Here is a 5,389-nt window from a genome sequence, read left to right on the forward strand (position 1 = left end):
AGAGAGAGAGAGAGAGAGAGAGAGAGAGAGAGAGAGAGAGAGAGAGAAGAATCCAATAGGGTGAGCAACTATCGTGTACCTTTAGGTAGGAGAAAATGCAAACCAACCCTAACTACAAAAGACTTTGAGATAAAAAGCTGCTTTCTTCTTCTAATGGTAATCTGTATAGTATTTTAAAGGCACTGTACATAGAGCTAAGCTTTCGAGATTGACTCTCTTAGTTTAATCCTGACTCCCTATGAGCACACTCCATCGATGCCCTCCTGACTCCTCCCTGTGAGCACATGGCATCGATGCCCTCCTGACTCCTCCCTGTGAGCACATGGCATTGATGCCCTCCTGTCTCTCTGTGAGCACATGGCATCGATGCCCTCCTGACTCCTCCCTGTGAGCACATGGCATCGATGCCCTCCTGTCTCTCTGTGAGCACATGGCATCGATGCCCTCCTGACTCCTCCCTGTGAGCACATGGCATCGATGCCCTCCTGTCTCTCTGTGAGCACATGGCATCGATGCCCTCCTGACTCCTCCCTGTGAGCACATGCCAACGAGGCCTTCCTGTCTCTCTGTGAGCACATGGCATCAATGGTTTCATTTTAAAGACAAGACAATGGAACTTTGAGGGGTTCAGCAATGTGTCCATCACCACAAGGCTAGAGTCAGAGCTTGCCCCTTGGTATTTGGTGTCTAAGTCTTAGCCCAGGATCGCTTTCTTTTTCTCAGATTTTGTCAGTCATCCTTCCTGTTGCTGAGATAGAATATCTGAGAAAATCAACTTAAGGAAAGACTTTTTCTGGCTCACAGTTTGAGAGGGTTTAGTTCATTAAACTTGGCTCTATTGCCGCTGGGATCATGAATGGAGAGGAGGAACCTCTTGGAGAGGAACTCGGTGGAAGAACAAAGTGGCTCGCCTCGTGACTGTCAGAAAACAGAGAAGATGTGCATGAAGGGGTAATGTGGTGTTTTACTCTTATTATTCTTTTGGCTTTCAGGGGCGGGCAGCACCCAGCTCCCAAATAAACCATTCACATGGAGACTTATTCTTAATTATAAATGCCCTGCCTGAACTTGACTTATTTCTAACTAGTTTTCCTTAATTTAAATTATTCCGTCTATTGGGTAGCTGGTCTCTGACATCCTCTTCTCCTTGTTCTCTTATTGCTCCTTCCTCTCTTCCCAGAGTTCTCCTTCTATTTATTCTGTCTGCCAGCCCCACCCATCCTTTCTCCTGCTTCACTATTTACCATTAGACCATCAGGTGTTTTAGACAGGCAAAGAACCACAGCTTCACAGAGTTAAACAATTGCAGCAGAAGCAAAAGTAGCATACCTTAAAACAATTTTCCCCAACAGAAATGTCTAGAATAATAAGATAAACTCTTTAAGGCACAGTCTAGTGACCTACTTCTTCCAACTAGGCATTACCTCCTAACAGTCCATTCAGCTATGGATTAACTCACTGATAAAGTTAAAACCCCCATTATTCAATAAACTCTGGAGACAAAGCCTTCAAGGTTTTATCTTGAAGCCTTCAGGGGACATTTTTAGACTCAGTGTGTGATCGCCTCTGAAAGTTGGTGGTGCTCTGATTTCAGCTTTCGGGAAGTACTCCCTTTGCCAGGAGACACATCTGATCACTTCCTCCCCACCAGACCCTGCACATAAGTATCTCTGAGTCTGTGGGATCCGAGTGTGGATCCAGAGAGTCTTGAACCTTACAAAACTCTCACTCCCGAAAACCCAACTCTGAACTTGGCAACACCAACAAGGCACAGGAAAGCAAGCAGTCCCTCTGAGCCCAAGACTCAGGGCCTTCTGGTTTCAGACACCTGAATGGACAGGGTAAAGTCACTTCCAGGACTCTGGGCATGGGAGGATCAGGAACAAGGACTAACCAACCCATCACCTTTCCCACTAAACTCAATATGATGCTGGCTTGTTCTGGTTGTGTTTGACACACACGAAGGGGAACTCAAGCTATAATGACCTAACTAAGACCCTCGCCTGCGGAGACCCTCATGCCATTCCAGAGCCTCCCTAGAGCTCCCTCTCACTTATCCTGGAGCAAGTTTATGAGGTTGTTCCACACTGTTTTACTTCTCAGCAGCCACCTCAGCCATCAACCCTCAGGCCGTGCCCCTAGGTACAGCTGCCCTACAATTGCTATTGGCTTTACTTCAGTGTCCTCCGGGGAATGAACACTGCTCACTGCTCTGTTACTTGGTCCCAAGTTGGTCCCTTCCCTCGGCCACTTCAGTGTCACTGTGGCCCAGCTGTATAGGGCAAGGAAACTTTTCTCTAAGCCTGGGTTAATGGAAGAATAACTATGAAAACTACGGATTACTAAAACAACTGTCCCTCATCAGATCAGGCTCACCCTTAGGATCAGATTCCTTATCTTGCTCCCAACCTGCCTTCGTCTGACAAAGGACAGCCCTCCTGCCGCCTCAACATACTCATGCTGGATACATCCCAAGCCTCTCTTGGCCTTGGGGCGTTAGCTGAAGAGATGACCTACATATCTCTTTACATCCTTAGAGCCAGTGTAAAATTAAATTTTTTGCCAGAGCAATTGACAATGAGAGCATTCATTTGCTTCAAGGGCAAGCTTTTCTCCTACCCCTCACCACTGAGGTATGTCTGGCTCAGATAAGACAATCACAGGACGGCTGGACATTAATCAGTCTCTTCGGTTGGCTTCTACAGTCTTCTCCATGTATACCTTGTTACACAGTGAGTGGATGACGTGGTCAAAACCAAGGTCCCCCCCCCCCCCCCCGATTCCAGTCCACAGTGGTAGACCAACTGGCTTCTTAGGTATTTAGACAGCTTCCCCTTCACAACAGAGGGTATAAATCCTTAGCACAATTCCCAACCCCATCAACACTGTCCTGCCCATTCCAGTCCAGTGTCTACTCTCAAAGCCCAAGATCATTAATCACTCTCCCTCCTGGCAGGCTCTTTCCACCGGGGAACGCTCCCCTCTGACTTACTCTGCCCACCTCTCTCCTTCTTTCTAGCCTCCGGAAACAGAGCTAAAGAAGCTCGCACCTGTTGGACCAAGGCGGCCAGAACTAACCTACAGTGTGATGATTCTCCTCCGTTGCTCTCGCCCACCTCCCCCACCATCCCTCTACTTCTTAGTACCATGGCAGACCTGACAAATCTGGCTTTTGTATTTCCTCCTGGAATCTGCCAAGGGGTGAGAGGAGGACGCAGGAAAACTCCTGGGAAGGAACAACAACACTTAGCGTGGTCAGCTAAGCTTTGGGATCACTCTGACTCCACGCTGTCCCGTGCATCAGAACAGCTCTCTCTCCTCCACCCAGATCCCCACCAGGGATGAGTCACACCTAAACAGGAATGACTGCAGAGAAGAGGCGAAGGCTGATGCTTTTCCTGTAGTCCCACTACTTTATTTTCTTCGAAGCCTACTACCTAATTTCTGCAAGCCCCTGGTCATGGAAGCATGAATGAATTGAGTGACTGGTGCCTCCGTAGGAAGCTAAGCTATAAAGCAGGCCACTCCTGCTTGCTCTGAGCTTCTTGCAGAATTAGCTCTTTGTGCTAAAAGAGGCGCACTCCTGGGCCTCTCTTCCACTCCCAGGAAACCTCCTTTAATGGTGACCTGCTGGGAAACATGCCCTGTTCTTTGTCATCTAAGACCTTAGCAACTCAAATGGTAGGAATTGAAGGCCTGGTGTAAGAAGGGAGGTTGTCCTAGGCAGGTGGGTAGTGTAGATATTTTTAGGTTGGCAGAGCCTCAGAGAACCCATCAGACCACAGAAACCCTCCCACTCCACCTGTGTGTCAGCTTTAAATTTGGATCAGATTCTGGTGCCACAAAAGATGCTATGTCTCCTGCCAGTGGGAGGGCCCATTCTCCTCCTACACCATCTCTGGCTTTTCTGCCCTTCTGGTATCCAACTGCCTGGACTCAGTCTAGCAGAAAGCAGGCTGCTAGACCAATCTATCTAGACCATCTGTCCCAGGGGAGGGTTGTGGTCTTGCTCATGCCAGGGCCTCCCCAGGCTGCAGAAATGGTTACTCCAGGAAGAATTTAAAGCTGGTATTCACCTCTATGCCAGTCCTCAGTAAGAACCGTGTTCCAGAATAGGAACTTCAGGAAAACGAGGACAATTCTTCAGCTTTTTTATGGCCTCTTTAGAAAATGGGATCCAGTATTAGGCAGGGGATGTGAGGAAACCCGGGCAGGGGCAGGACAGTTAGAACATGTGGCTTCTGGGTCTGGAGCTGCTGCCACTCAGCACCACTAGGGTTAGGAGTGAGTTCTTTGTGGGCTTCAGTTTCCTCTGTAGAGTGAGAAATTTGGGCAGGTTGTATCCAGATCTCATTGCAACCTGATCCAACATGAAAATAGGGCTGACTCACGCAATCTCTACAATGGTGCAGTGGAACTGAAATCCTGGTTATGTGTTTTATTCTAGGCAGAAGCAATTTGTTATATCTGGGGGAAGCATGGAGGGGCCTAACGGCGCTCCATTCCACTTTGTCTGTAGGTACAAATAAAGGCTGGTGGGGGTCGTCCATACCTGAAGCCGACGGAAATGCAGCTGCTGTGGGGTTCAGATGGTTTGTGAACGCTGGCCTCCGACGTACTCCTGTCTTCTGGACTGCTCTGGATGCTTGCTCACACTGAGGCTCTGTCCCTCTCCCACCTGCCTCCCTTGGGTCACGTTTTGTTGGTTGCGAACTGTAGCAAAGGAAAGGCAAAGGACAGCCATGCGTCACAGATTCGCGTCTTTGTCTTTCAGCTCCCCTTTTCTCCTGGGCTCTGCAAGCTTTGTGTGGTCTCCGGTCTTAGGTAGATGCTTCCTCTGGGATTAGAAGAGAGCGTTGAGGAAGTTTCCGGGGCTATGCACATTTGTAGTGTAGTCTGCGTCAGCTGGAAAGCTTTGAGCTGCGGTTAACAAGGAATCTGATTCAAAGTAAATTGAACAGTAAACTTTATTTCCATATCAAAATAAGAAACCCAAAGATGGAATGAGATCCAAGATAGATGACTAAATGCCTCACCCAGGTCTTCGAGGGGGGAGTTTTGCTCCACCTTTCATTGCCAATGTTACTTCTTCTTCCATGGCTTCCTATGGCCACACCATAGCTGTCAGCTGAAATTATAGATGTTACATCCAGACATGGGGATGGACAGGCAAATAAGCGAAATGATCAAATAACTTCTAAGCACCCATGGAGATCAAAACCAGTCATTGCCAACGTTTTCTTCTTTCTCTTCCTACATAAGCAAGAAACTACATTCTCCATGTCTCTTGGAAATTAGTGTCTTGTGACTTCAAGTAATAGGTAATTCTGGGGTGACACATTTAAGAGCTGACATATGATGCTTAATGCCTGATTCTTGTGCCACAGAA

The 5,389-nt window shown here is 47.9% G+C and overlaps 1 long non-coding RNA gene across 1 annotated transcript in view; it reads right to left on the minus strand.

The window, feature by feature from the left end:
* The window catches only part of LOC113457666, a 22,339-nt gene extending 17,635 nt beyond the window's left edge, over positions 1-4,704 (minus strand). The window contains exon 1 of the long non-coding RNA XR_003378184.1: positions 4,553-4,704. This is a non-coding gene — a long non-coding RNA (uncharacterized LOC113457666). The remainder of the gene's footprint in view (positions 1-4,552) is intronic.
* Positions 4,705-5,389: the final 685 nt, after the last annotated feature.

The sequence above is a fragment of the Microtus ochrogaster genome, linkage group LG4 (genome assembly GCF_000317375.1).
Source record: "Microtus ochrogaster isolate Prairie Vole_2 linkage group LG4, MicOch1.0, whole genome shotgun sequence".
Classification (NCBI taxonomy): Eukaryota; Metazoa; Chordata; class Mammalia; order Rodentia; family Cricetidae; genus Microtus; species Microtus ochrogaster.